This window comes from Anolis carolinensis, chromosome 1, assembly GCF_035594765.1.
Source record: "Anolis carolinensis isolate JA03-04 chromosome 1, rAnoCar3.1.pri, whole genome shotgun sequence".
In the NCBI taxonomy this organism is placed as follows: Eukaryota; Metazoa; Chordata; class Lepidosauria; order Squamata; family Dactyloidae; genus Anolis; species Anolis carolinensis.
Window position 1 is genome coordinate 83,130,507 of NC_085841.1, and position 14,590 is coordinate 83,145,096.

General features: G+C 39.1%; 1 protein-coding gene and 1 long non-coding RNA gene across 2 annotated transcripts in view; one reads left to right on the forward strand and one right to left on the reverse strand.

Moving 5' to 3' along the window:
- Positions 1 to 340: 340 nt before the first annotated feature.
- LOC103279434 (uncharacterized) lies at positions 341 to 3,409 on the reverse strand. The gene is made up of 2 exons (XR_506786.3): positions 2,848 to 3,409; positions 341 to 2,162 (listed from the first exon to the last, which is right to left on the reverse strand). It is a non-coding gene; the product is annotated as an uncharacterized LOC103279434 (long non-coding RNA).
- The window catches only part of txlnb (taxilin beta), a 41,306-nt gene continuing 28,476 nt past the window's right edge, over positions 1,761 to 14,590 (forward strand). The window contains exon 1 of the mRNA XM_008114498.3: positions 1,761 to 2,013. The gene's annotated coding sequence lies outside the window, so the exon portion shown is untranslated. The remainder of the gene's footprint in view (positions 2,014 to 14,590) is intronic.

Consider the following 14,590-nt stretch of genomic DNA (forward strand, 5'->3'; position numbering starts at 1 on the left):
TACTTATAAACATGGCGTTGCGAGAACATTTCTTGGACAAAAAGAGGTCACAAGAGCAAGAAATGTAAGAAGCCCTTTTTATCTCATTGTGGAATTGTTATAATGTTTTATGGTATTGTTTGTTGTTTGCTATGGCTTTATGCTAAAACAATTGGAATAAATGTGTGAAAATCAGAAAATCAGTTTTCAATGCTCATGTATCAGATTTTAGAATGGACCAACAGGTCACTTGAAGTTGGGAGAAGAAAGAAATTACCTTGTAGTTCCCAGGGCCAAAATAGATTTAGCCCTTGTTAGAGAATTAGAACTGTCACATGGATCTTAATATAGACTTCATCTGTCCCATCATCCATTTATTGATTTACCCCAAGCTGAGAAGAACATTGCAAATATTATAGTGGAGCAGTCAAAAGACCTGTCTAGTACAATTTTCTGTTTTCATGGCAGCCAATTGTTTGCCTATAGGAAGCCCACCAACAGGACATGAATGGGTGAGCATTATTCCACTCATGTCCTAGCAACTGATATACACAGACATCCATTTAGAGAAAGTAAATATCTATCATAGCTAATAGCCATGAATAGTCCCATCCTCCATGAAAGTATCCAATCTCCTTTCAGAACTATCAAACTGGGATATCCATTTTGGGGGGGGGGTTGTTTTGTTTTATTGTTTTATCCCACTCCCACCCTCCCCTCCTTGTACATGTAATTTATACAGCAAACTACAGAAGTTACATTTGAAATCTCAATCTTAATTTTTCCACTCCACACCTTAGCACATTTTCTAGATAAAATAATTTCTAGCTGGTTCCCACATCCTCTTAATTATTGTAACCTTTTCAATTTTATCTATATTGTTCCATTTGCAATTTGTTATTTCCACATTTAATGTATTACCCTGTCTCCCCCAAAATAAGACCTACCCTGAAAATAAGACCTATCATGAGTTTTCAGCATTTCTGAGGATGCTTGAAATATGAGCCCTGTTTCAAAAATAAGCTTTAGATATAGTACATTTTAAAAGTCAATTTGGAAAAATAAGACTGCCCCTGAAAACAAGCCCTAACACATCTTTTGGAGCAAAAATTAATATAAGACCCTGTCTTATTTTGGGGGAAAACAAGGCAACTATATACTTATACCAATTTGTCAGAGTCCATTTTGTTTTATCTTTCCAATCCCTCACTAAAACTATTCGTGCACATGCTATTAATTTGTCAATCAATTTTTCTTTTTGTATGCAAAAAGAATATACAGAAATTGGGGTATCCGTCACTATGTTTGGTTGACTATAGTTTAAGTATCCATGCTGACTAAACATGTAATGGAATTTTTGATAGTTTAAGAAAAGTAGTAAAAGAACTGTAGAGGGTTCAAGTAAGTGAGTCAGCCCAAAGCATTTTAAATTTCTAGATATTGTAACTGCAGAAGTAGCATTGTGCACACTATTCAGCCTTGGTTGAAGCAGTAGCAGAAGTGGCAAACAAGAATAAATGGCTTCTGGACCTCATGCTACCTATTCCTTGAAAGCCTGGCATCCAAGAGAGGCTCACCACCACGAAACCAGGCAGTGGGGTTTCCTCCAACTGGGAAATCTTATGGCAAAACAGCCAGCCTGTTTCCTAACATACAAACAGCTTTGCATTTTAGAATACTATCTGGACCATTAACCAAACACAACCAGGAGACGTCTGTATTGCTTTAACAGCTGAACAAAGGGAGTAGGTGCAGCTTTTCCTTGGCTGCCCCATGAGCTGCGCCTGCCGAAATGCCTGTCTTCATTTTGCACAGCTGTGGAAGGTCAGAGCCCTGGTCTATTTTGCTTTGGGTCCTGGAAGCTCCCATTCAAGCATGTGCTCTTGCTTGCTGTGTCCTCCCCTCCTCTTCTCCCTCCCTTTCCCTTGGCAGGAACATAAAGAAAGTGTCCCACTGCTGTTGATCCTCCTGCTCTCTCTTTCTTTGAGGCCACCCCTTAGCTTTTTCTTCTCTTCCACTTCTTTTTCACCCCAGGTAAGTGTGACCAAGACTTTTCTCGCCACTCATATTGAAATACTGCTGTTGTTTTCTGTCTTAGTGCCATTTGTTTCTTCCTTTAAACCTGATACAAATGATAGTGTATGATGAAAGACTTCAGATTGTCAATCTTGCTGGAGCTCCCCCTAAAAGAAACAAATGTCAAGTGGATGTTTAAGGAAACTGGAAGGCAAACCAGAAGGAAGCAGTTTGTTCTCATGTGAAATGAAAGTACTTTATGAATAATGCTGAAGATAAAAAAATACAGTAGACAATCAGTTAACTGGAACTCAAGCAACCAAAGCTCTTAAGTAACTGGCAATTTTAAAAACTAAATTTGCATACTGTGTTCACAAAGTAAAATGTGTTACATTAAGTTAGGTTTGTCTTTATTAGTTTTAATTTGCTTTTAATTACTGTATTTCAATATTAATATCAAGTCAATACAGAGTTAATGGCATGGCACAGTATGGGGTATTGATTAGGCCTTTTAAAAAAAAGTAATTCTCAGACAACTGGAAACTACATTTATCTGGCATCTACCAATCCCCATGGGTGCCAGTTAACTGAGAATGTATTGTACAAGGCAGGAAGCTGTATTAAGAGTTTATCTCCATTTGTGACCCATACCTGTTGAATTTATTACAAATCTAGAATACCCCTTCTACGGTCTGTTTTAACAGTCGTAGAAATAACCTACAGAATCTAAACAGGTGCAAATGTAATACATCTATATTTAAAAAATCAACAGGATACCAGCAAAGCTGTTTTTCCCTTCCAAGTATGAATTATAATAAAAGCCTACTGTATGTTTTTCACTCAAGTGCTTACATTTTAATTAGTCCTCCATGACCAACGGTGCAATCCACAGCCAATGTACTTGAGCAATATGTCTTACCAAGCACAATTTGACTTGTTTCCAAGTAAATACATACAGGATTCTGCTGAGAAATAGTCATATAGTGGGAATCACTGTTTGCTTGTTTTGCAGATGCTTATCAAGAATCAAGTCAGTCTCTTGAGTAATTGCTATCATCTTTCTTTTTTCTGTCTTTGTTTGTTCTCTTTTTCCTTTCTTGTTTTTCTGTGGAGTTTAAAATAACCGTGACTTCAGAGCAGGTGCTGGATTCATGGGGTGGCAAGGGGAGGGGGAGCCAAGAACTAAAAATAGCCAAGTCCTGAAAACTCTTGAACTCTTCTACTGAAAAAAGTCCTTGTGACAAGGAGAATGATATTTTTCACAGTTCATCCCACCAACAGAGAGGAAGAACCAAAATGTGCATTTTTAAAACAGCAGCCTCTTTTTGAGGCCGGTCAATTGTTTAAAAGCTATAAAAAGAAATCAGGCAAGGAGTTAGCAAGGGAAATTTAAATCCGACCTTGGAAGTAAGGAGCTGCCTGCAAGAAAAATATTAGTTTTTTTAAAATAATAATAATAAAACTGACATTAAAAAGATACATTTCAAAAGTAAATACATGAGTATTTGTAAAATTTTAGTTTATATTTTCACTTATTTTTAATAATAATAATAATAATAATAATAATAATAATAATCTTTATTTGTACCCTGCCACCATCTCCCTTAGGGACTTAGGATGGCTCACGAAATAGCACATGATGGTACCACACAACATATAAAATACAGTACATCAACATTTAAAATCAGTAACACATTTACAGAAAACCACACATATAAAATTAACAAAAGCAAACTCAATTTGGGGTAAATAAAATAATCAGTAAAATGTGGCTATACCATTAATTAAAAAGATCCAATTAGGTTAGCATCCCAGCTGTATACCAATCAGAATGTAGACATAAAGTGCTATTGGTAATCAGTCTAGCTACTTACTGCCTTAAACATTATCAAAGGCCTGCTGGAAAAACCACATTTTTAATTCTTTCCGAAAGCTCTGCAGTGTAGGGACTTGCCTAATTTCTCTGGGCAGGATGTTCCAATGCCGGGAGGCCACCACTGAGAAGGCCCTCTCCCTCGTCCCCACCAACCACACTTAAGACAAAACCGGGACCAAGAGGAGGGCCTCCCCGCTCGATCCGGGGAGTCCACACTGTTTCATAGCGGGAGATGCGGTCACGAAGATAGGCTGGACCCTAATCGTTTAGGGCTTTGTAGGTGATAACCTGCACTTCGAATTAGGCCCGGAAACTTATTGGAAGCCAGTTGGACTTCTTCAATAGGGGCATGGTGTGTTCCCTATATCTGGCCCCAGTTAGTAACCTGCATTTAAAGGCCCTTCTTGAGTAAAATTTCCAAGGTTTTATGCACATGGGATTTTACTGATCTTTAGGTATTTCAAAAGTAATTCTACTACAACAAGCAATGCAATAAGTTACTCTTTAAAACTGTAATGACTTACTGTGAGAGATCTATAATGAATTGCATAATTAATTACTGTTCAAAAGTAACTGCCCAAGCTCTGTTTTATAGTACAAGTGTTTTACATTATAGCACTAGAGGGAGAAAGGTATTGTCACAAAATATCCTTTAAAGGGAGTACTTCAGATGCCTGTCATACACTCTCAGCCTCAGGGGAAGGCCATGGCCAACCCTCTCCAAAGAAATCTTGCCAAGAAACCCTGTGATTGGATCATCCTTAGGGTTGCAATAAATCAGACATGACTTGAAGATAAACAACAAAAGTCGTTAGTTGACCCTGATTTTATATTTATAGAGGGAGAGGGAGAGGGAAAGAGGGATTTAACGTTCTGATAAGAATGTTATATACGGGCAACAGCACAGCGGCTCTGCACAAATGATTTGTAATGTACCATATATGGATTGTAATTCTATTGGACTGTCTATAAATGAGTGCATAGACTGAAGCTGGGCATAGGCTGAAGCTGTATGTGCATAATAGTAAATTACGACATGTACGTTATAATGGGCAGCCCTCAATGCTTCTTGGAATCGGCATCTGTTGGAGCTTGTGGCCTTTTGCTTCCTAGTGATGTGAGGCTGACATGCCACTGGAGCTCATTTCTTCTCTTTGTCTCTTTCCTCTTTTTCCTGTCTGACTTCAGTTGCTGTAATTGAGTTAAAATGCAAAAGCAGTTTTTGCTCAATTAACTCATTAGAGATGGGGAGGGAAAGTAGGCTCAGGAAAAAGCAAACTGCAACATCCTGGATTAGCTCGTATGTTCTTCCTCATTCTGGAATCGGAGCCACAGTGGCGCAATGGGTTGAACTCCTGACCTGAAAGTCAGTGGTTCAAATCTATGAGACAGGGTGAGCTCCCATCTGTCAGCTCCAGCTTCCCATGCGGGGACATGAAAGAAGCCTCCCACAGGATGGTAGCACATCTGGGTATCTCCTGGGCAATGTCTTTGTAGATGGCTGATTTTCTCATACCAGAAGCTACGTGCAGTATATTCTCAATTTGCTTCTGATATGATAAAAAAAACATTCTGGAATCATATACTGATATTGCTTAGCCATATGCATCTCAATTTTCATCTGAGAAATGTTGAAGGATACAATTTTCTTTGGGTAAGATGGCTCAAACATTAGAATCTTCCATTTGTAACCTTTCCAGATTTTTCCACTGCTTTCAGTTTTTATTCTTATTGGAGACAAAAACGTTAAGGAGGAGAAGCTGAACAGCTCCACAATGTCTTTATTTGGCATAGCTAAGAATCCCCCATCCAGCAGAAAAGGCCTTTTGCTATAGACTAAGAGGCCATTTAGAGGTAGTGGGTGTTCTGCCAGCCAGAGTTCTAAGAATTTCTGCTTTAACATGTTTTAACACTTATTGAAGAGGCTACAGTCATAAGATGACAAAGAGAGAGCTTCATCAATCACAATCTGTTGATTGCTCAGCCGGCACAACAGGAGTTGGCAGCTAAGACCCTATCACACACGCAGAGAGAGAGAGTAAATCCAGCTGGGCCTACCTGTGGTAATTTAGAGTCAAGAGGAACAGAATCAAACAAGATCTTTTCTTCCTTGAATCTACTTTTCTAATATTGTTTTCTTCATTTCTGAAATGCTTAGGAGTTTGAGACATCTATTTCATATGTTTAGGAATGTGAGGATTAAGCTAGACAATAGAATATGAGAGGGAACCAAAGGCCCCCCCCCCATCTACACTGTCATATAACCCAGTTTCTGAATTCAAATTATCTGCTTTGAACTGGATTATATGGCAGTGTAGATGCATACAATCCAATTCTAAGCAGATAATCTGGGTTCAGATACTGAATTTAATGGCAGTGTGGATCCAACCAAAAAAAGGCTTTAGTTTTCTGCATCTACCTTGCTCTCTGTCCAACTGGACAATATCTTTAAAGACGGCTGATTTTTTCACACCAGAAGTGACTAGCTGTATGTTCTCAATTTGCTTTTGACACAATTAAAAAAACTTTCATTGCTTTATTGTCAAAATATTGAAACCAATTATCACTTTTTGGCAATGAAAACTGCAGGCCATCTTGGATTAGGATCACCATTTGTGGCAAGGATTGATAGTCTCTCCCATGCTAGGATCTTTTTCCCCATGAATCTACTCTTCAGGAAGCAAGAAAATATTATCTAACTGCCAGCTACATGTTAAAAGTATTGTGTAGTTTGATGTTTAGAAGCATTGTTTAAGATCATATCAGATGAGCAGGGGTAAAACGGGGGGCAGCAGGGGCCATTGTGGGGCAATCATGAGGCAACAAAGGGAGCCATAAGCCTCTGTTACCTTCCATCAGGGCCCATAGTCTCTCTTCTCACAATGTTTCCGTCTGTCTCCACTTCCTTTTTGGTCCCTCTTCTGTTCTTCAATAAGGATTCAGGTTTGTCAATGAGGAGAGTACACCTAACTCTGGGCTCTTGTGCTGCAGCGTTGCTGGCACAGAGCCCCACAGAGGCCTGCCAGAAGTACAATATCCCTAAGTCATGTGATGGGCTCCGGGAGACTCCATGCCAGTAGAGAAGAGAAGCGGGGAGAAGATGCTCATTCTCTGCATCGTATAAGGTCATTATTAGTCTTCTATATAGCATCTGATTTGCTAAGAAGTATCACCAATGTAACTTACATTGGCACAAAGTTTTAGGCAACTTTTAGGTAACACAATTACAAGATTACTATTGTTCTCTAATCTCCATATAATATTTGCTTTCCAGATAGTTTTGGAACCCCAGATGAAGAGCTCTAAAATTGAGAAATCTGATTGTTTTCCTCAATCTTTCCTCTCCCCTATCCTTTTCTAGTTTTCAATTACAATCAAAAACACATAAGGAAAATTGCTGTTCCTAGGAACAAGGCAAACTCATATTCTTCTCCCCTGAATCTTTTTTATCAGTGTCATATCTTTCACTAATTTACAATGGTAGACTTCCTTGTATTTTGAAAGAGGTCTTCAAATAGTCTGTCGAAACTGAAAAATGTTTTTGTTTGCATTTTTGGGATTTACATGACTAGGTTGGTTCATTTCACATGCAAATATTACTTGTTTTGAATTTTAAAATCCTAATACATGAATTACTCTTCTTTATTGTGGAGTAGTAACCTATCCCTTTAATTTCCATATTATTTTTCCCTCTGGTCACACATTTTCTGTTAAAGGAATAGTTTCCAGGAACCCATGCACTTCATTGATTAAATATTCCTATAATAGGACAATGGTGGAGTGGTGCATAGAAATGCTGGAGGGGTGGGCTCCTAGTGAAGTGCCAGCTTTGATGCCTAGGAATGCACATGAGAAAGTCAGTCATAGCTGGCAACATAGATGTTCTGCTCACCGATTTCCATCAGCATGGGAAATGATCAAGTATGAGAGGCATTAGCGAAACCATCTAGGCAGCAGGTTTGGGGATGTTAAGCAAGATGGATCAATAGTCAGAACTGTATAAGGTCATTTCCTATACTCATGCATAACATGAACCCAGCAGTTGGAAAAATGACGCATAGAAGGTTCAAATAATTATTTTAAAAACCTGAATGAAAAGTTGAGGAGAAAAAGTTCCTTTGTTGTTATTGTTTGTTTTTCCCTGTTGCATGAGTTCACCCATACGTGATTATTTTGGATTACAGTTTAGGAGCACATTGGTAAGTAAGAACCTTTTCACACTACACAGTTGGAGCACTATGATTCCACTTTAACTGCCACGGCAACATCCTGTGTAATCCTGTGATTTGCAGTGTAGTGAGATGCATTCAGAATTCTCAGCTAGAGATCTGCTGTAATGACTCATTGAACTATAAGCTTCAGAATTCCATTAGATGCAATCATGGTGATTAAAATGAAATCATATCATGTTGTGTGAAAGGCCTTACCTTAGTTTACAGTTGACTCTCTCTCTCTCTCTACATATATTATATATATATATATATATATATATATATATATATATATATATATATATATACACACACGCCATTGTGGTGGTTTTGTTAGATCAAGTACACTTTTCTTTCTTTCTTTATGCATAGCTTAGATGACTGTTCCATTCTTGGCCATATCAAAAGAATGTGTTTGGCATTCCTATATATCTGGACAACATTTTGATGACAGTTTTCATATCTTAAAATAGAAAACTGTTTGCATTGACATGTAACTGTCTTTATATGAACATGCAAGCTGTCGTGTTTTGCCCTCCCAGCACATGAGCAGTATCGTAACTGGTTTCCAGATTTTTTGCATACCACAGTTTATTATTATTTATCGATGTTATGGCAAATTATGTTTATTGAGGCCCTAATTTGGTAGAAAACCAATATCACACTCCATATTTTGCCATGAATACCTGTGCAATATACAGCCAGTTTCGTTTATATCAGGGGTACGTGGACTCCTTCAAGTGGTGTTAGAACACAATTCCAACTAGCCAAAGCCAGGTGACCCAATGTTAAGGGTTGATGTGGGATACAATTCAACAACATCTGGAAGGCCACAAGTTCACCACTCTCAAAGTAAATATTCAGAACAGTATGCTAGCTGAGGAAGAATCTGAATTCCCCCCTAACACAAAACCATGTTGTCTCTAATGGCACAGTATAAAGCTTCAATGATATTGTGTTATATTAGAGCAGTGGTTCTCAACCTGTGGGTCCCTAGGTGTTTTGACTTACAACCCCCAGAAATCCCAGCCAGCTGTTAGGATTTCTGGGAGTTGAATACCAAAACATCTGTGGACCCACAGGTTGAGAACCACTATATTAAAGGAATACTGATCCCTGTTCAATTTTCCAATCCCCCTATTTTAAAAAAACAAACATCCAGAACCTCCTTTAGATTGATCACTTAGTTCAGCACAGATAAATGAGTCTCATTTAGATACATCAATACTAACAAGGGAGGATTTGACCAAGTAGTTTCTTACTAACTCTGAAGTGGAAAACACCCTTTTAAAAATAAAATTAAAGTCCAGTGTTATCAGGAAAACCTTTGATATAGTTGGTTGACTCATTTTGGAGATGAGCACTCTGTCTTCATGTGCTAGTATAAGACAGCAAGAGAGAAACATAATATGACCTACAGAGAATACGAAAGCAATATTTTTATAAAGAAATATAGTGCTCTTTAGCTTGTAAAGCTAATAATCACACTGTAGGTTACAGCTGATAAAAGTTATAACTGTTGAAATCGGAAAGTGGGCCAAGCTTCAGGGCCACAAGTGATTGCAGAAAGAAATATTGTGTGTAAACAATTTTACAAATGTTGCTTCCTCATTCAAACACCCTACAGGCTAGATTCTTCAAAGAAAAAAAATCCACATCTTTCTCCCATTTAGTATTTGTCTACTCTATACATTTTCTAGTGTCACAGGGAGGGGGGGGGAATCTCATTTTGTTTCAAGGAAGCCACTGCCCCGAGTCTTCAAGACCTGGGCAGGGTTTGCTGACAGTTAATGATGTTTGCTTAGTTAAACACTGTGCTGTGTTGCAGCATGGTGTTTAACTAAGGGAGAACCAATGTGCTGATGATACAGCTTGCTTAATGATTTTCTTTTCTCACTCTACATTAGTATTTCTTCATCTATATGATATGAGTGCCTGGAAGAGTCCCTCCCCAATGTTTCAGGTATTGCCCAAACTATTATGTTCATGATTATGAATTTTTATATCCCACTTTTTCTCTCTACAAAGGAGACTCAAAACAGCTTACATTAAAAGCATTTCAATACCATTTAAAATCTACAAACATTCAAACATAATTAAATATCAACGGTATTGAAAATTCTCAGTATAAATCCATAAAATTGAAAACACATTCAAAACTAAACGCACATTTGTGCCCATTAACTGTTTCTTTCTTTCCTGAAATCTTGCTGGAGACCTATAATAAACTTAATAATAAACTTTATTTGTATACCACCCTATCTCCCCAAAGGGACTCAGAGCGATTTCCAACATGTAAGGCAAACATTCAACTGCCATAAAGAAACCATACAGACAATAAACCAAATAGACACCTTCAACAATATAGCACAACATAATTACCTTGTTAAAAACACACTAAAAGTAAAAAAATAAAATATTAAAGAACCCCATCTCATTATAACTTGCGGACAAGCTTCAGTCTATGGACCACTACAATCATAGAATCGTTGAGTTGCATTCAAAGCACCCCCAACAGATGGCCATCCAGCCTTCTGACTAAAACCCAGGACAGTTGAACAGTGTAACTGACATGGAAGCCTCCAGTCACTAAAACCACTATTATCAGTGAGAATGTCATGGACTTGGTAAACTGGGGATGACAGAGTTACATTGGAGAAAACAAGTAATTATATCTAATAATAAATAATATTTTTTTCTTGAGGATAAATTAATGCAAAGTAGTCTGAAGTGTCAGCCTTATCCCTGATTTAAATGTACAATCTGGATGGGTAATGTTTATTTCCAAATATGTGTGTCTTGTGGAGTGGTGAATTCATTTCAAATGTGTCTTGAATTCTTGAGGAGTAGAGTATTTGAACCTTGGGAACTGGCTAAATGGAACATTGTTCTCTGAACATTTAGGATTACTACTATCAAATTATTTAAAGCTATTTTAATATGTTGATCTTTTATAGAAGGAGGAGACTGTATGGTTGGTATCTTAGTGCCTAGAGTGGCTACAAAATAGCTTTGTTGGTCACAACACAAAATTCAGATTAGCACCCCTGAGACCGATGAAATACTGCAGAATTCATGCATGAGTCTATACCAACAAAAAAATAGGCTTCATTATGCTTTCCCAGGTGTTGAATATGCTTGTCTGGTTGTGTATAATTGTCCCAGATACTCATGTAATGCATATTGTCATGAAAAAATCCAATAGACATACCTGAGATCCAAGGTGCATGGTACATGAATTTAGATGCACAAGCAATTGCAACCCAGTCATGCTGTTGGGAGCCAGTGGGCTTGTGGCAATGGTGGCTGCTGGTTTTCATGTCAGTGGAATGGTGAATTCATTTCAGGTTTTGATGAACTCTAAAAAATTAAAAATTATCCAAGGGTTTTTTTCCATGTCAGAAGCAACTTGAGAAACTGCAAGTCGCTTCTGGTGTGAGAGAATTGGCTATCTGTAATGACGTTGTCCAGGGGACGCCTGGATGTTTTACCATCCTGTGGGAGGCTTCTCTCATGTCCCCACATATGGAGCTGGAGCTGAAAGAGGGAGCTCATCTGTTCTCCCTGGATTCGAACTGCCAACCTGTCGGCCAGCAGTCCTGCCGGCACAAGGGTTTAACCTATTGTGCCACTGGGGATCCCACTATTATCCAAGGTGCTTCCCTCTATTGAGGAATAGAGTTCAGGACCTTGGAGAGATTCTTTATAGGCAAGGGTAAGACTTTGAAGGCATTTAATGTAACATCCTGATGATATGGGAGCTATGAGCTGCTTCTGGTTTGAGAGGAAAAATGCAGAACATTTCCCTAGTAGTTTGGTTTGCAACAACACAACTCATTAATACCAATATTATGGGGAATGTGCATGAATTGAGAGAGAAGCCGTGCAATCCAGTACTTACTGGTGGGACCAGACATGCCTCCCATCAAGCACAACATTGCTTTCTCTTTAAACAAAAGTACTGTTTAAACAGGTGGAGGGTTCAGCACTACTTGTTTCATTCTGATACTGAAACTATCACACACATATAAGTTTTTTAAGGGGCCATAAAACATTTCAGTAGTGATGGGATATCATTCCTATGGGTTTCAAGGCAGTTCCAAGCAAGGCTCCCTTTTGTGTGCCTATGCGTGTCTGGACTTTCATTGGAAAGCTTGGCAATGCTACCAGGCCAAGAAAAGTCCTTCCTAGGGCCAAAGTCAGCTTCTTTCAGACCCAAAGAAGGGAGCCACTTTAACGATTTCCATATTACTAAGACTCCCATCTCAGAAACAGCCACAACAACATCTCATCTCTTGACTTGCTCTGCAGTTGGGAAAGGCCCAGTAAGTGTCAGGGGATGAAGGGTAGCAGAGTGAAATCCAAAAATTCACCTCCTTCTCTCCAGACTGTCTCCCGGTGTGGAAAAACAGCACTGGACAAACACACTCCAGTAGACGAGGGATCGGTTGGAAATCCAACGGCAATCAATCTTTATTTACAAGACTATATACAAAATAGAGCAAATCAGTCCTTCTCTCCATGAATGCTCTTGCACACACACAGACACTGCTCTTCTGCTCAGGAAACTCCTCTGCATTCCACAGGAACAAGAAAGAAAGTCCCGGTCAAAACAAACTTGACCCCATTGGTCCTGTGATACATCAATCATAGCAGACTCTCATTAACTCCATAACTGCTGAAATGCCTTGCCGGAAAAACTAACACATAAGGCATTTCTAATAACCCAGATTGATTTTAACATTTCACAATACACAATACCCTGACAGTAAACACTACCAGCTATGTGGGAGGGATCTACAGCTTCTTCCATCCTATCTTGACAACATCACCATACAAAAAAGCATAGGGACTTTCTGTCACTAAGGACTCAGGAGCATTTGTTACAATGATACCATTGATAATTCAGCCTTGGTTGAGGGAATGGCACTGTAACCCCTCAACTTGGAAGCTGACAGGTAAGTGGCAGGGACAAGCCAAGTGCTGGCACAAATCCCATATGCACAAATATTATAGAACGAGTATAAGGCAAGAAAAGAGTAGTAAGTGAGAAATTGAATAAGTTGTAGGCAGAGCTTTGAAAAGTTACTTGTTTGAAGTCCAATTCCCAGAATGCCCCTGCCATCTTGCTACCGATCATGATAACTGGAAGACTTCGGGAATTGTATTTCAAAAAAAAGATATTTTCCAGGCTCTGGCTGGAATACACAAGAAACACTAGGCCATTAAAAACAGGAGACATAACATAAAGTGCTTGAGAGAATGCGCTGTTTACTCTCTGGCATTTCCAGGTAAAGAACTTTAGATAACAAGTTTATATAAAACTCTGCTAGGCAGCTAAAGAGCTTAATACTGGGCTTGACAGACCCATGATGTGTTCACGTGTCCTTTCCCCTTTATTTGTGAGTCTATTGTTTTTATTATATACTGTCTAGAGGGTTTTTAAATAAACAATTAAATAAAATGCAATATATAAATATTTAAATAAGTCCACAGATTGTATAAGAATAAGTTGCCAATTAGTGGCATGAGTGTCCAGATCTTTCACTGAGAGTCAACTTTGTGCTGGCAGGCCAAGATAAGCCCTTCCTAGGGCCAAAGCCAACTTGTTTAAGACCCAAGGAAGGGACCTGTTCTAACCATTCACCCACCATCACTTGTGTCCTAGCTGGCATTACTGATTCCAGTCAGATGGGTAGGGATAAAGCAGAGGACAGCAGGGAAAAGTGTGGAACAGAAGAGGGAAATATCAGGCTCTGTTCTCTCCCTTCAGAATCCGTCCTCTGCCTTCCCCCATTGTTTCCCCCTTTTAGATCCATCTTTCCCTGCTACCTTCTCACGTTCTTTAATTACTTTCTACCACTGTGCTATGGAGTGTGTCCTGTCCTACTGCATCTGCGCATGGTTTGGTAACTGCACAGTGACAGCTAGGAAGGCATTCCAAAAGGTTACTACTGCTACACAGAGAATCATTGGTTGCCCTTTCCCCTCTTTGGAAGAACCTTATAGGTTCCACAGCCTTAAGAAAGCTCAGAGCATTCTTGGGGATCCATCTCACCCAGCATATTCTTTTTATTATTATTGCCATCTGGCAAATGGTACAAGGTGACAAAGACAAGGACAAACAAACTGAAGGATAGCTTTTATCCTAGAGCTGTGGCTATGTTGAACTCCATGGTTTCACACTGATGTGGCATTGGAGGCTGTGTGGTGGTGGGGGTGTGGAGGGATAGGTGTGTTGTTTCATGGTGTGTGTGGGAGAAGGCACGTAATTTCATTGTGCAATAGCACAATGACAAATAAAACTAATTCTATTAGGCATTGGGTAAACAAGCAATTCCTTTAAAAGTACTCTGGGCTCCGCTTCTCTCCACTGTCAGAAGGGGGCTCCATGGAGTCCTGTCGGAAGTTGTCCCACGCCATGTAATGGGCTCCGTGGACTCAGTTCTGGCAGCAGAGAGAAGCAAAGAGAAGACACTCCTCTCTCTGCATTGCTAGTTCTCTGTTT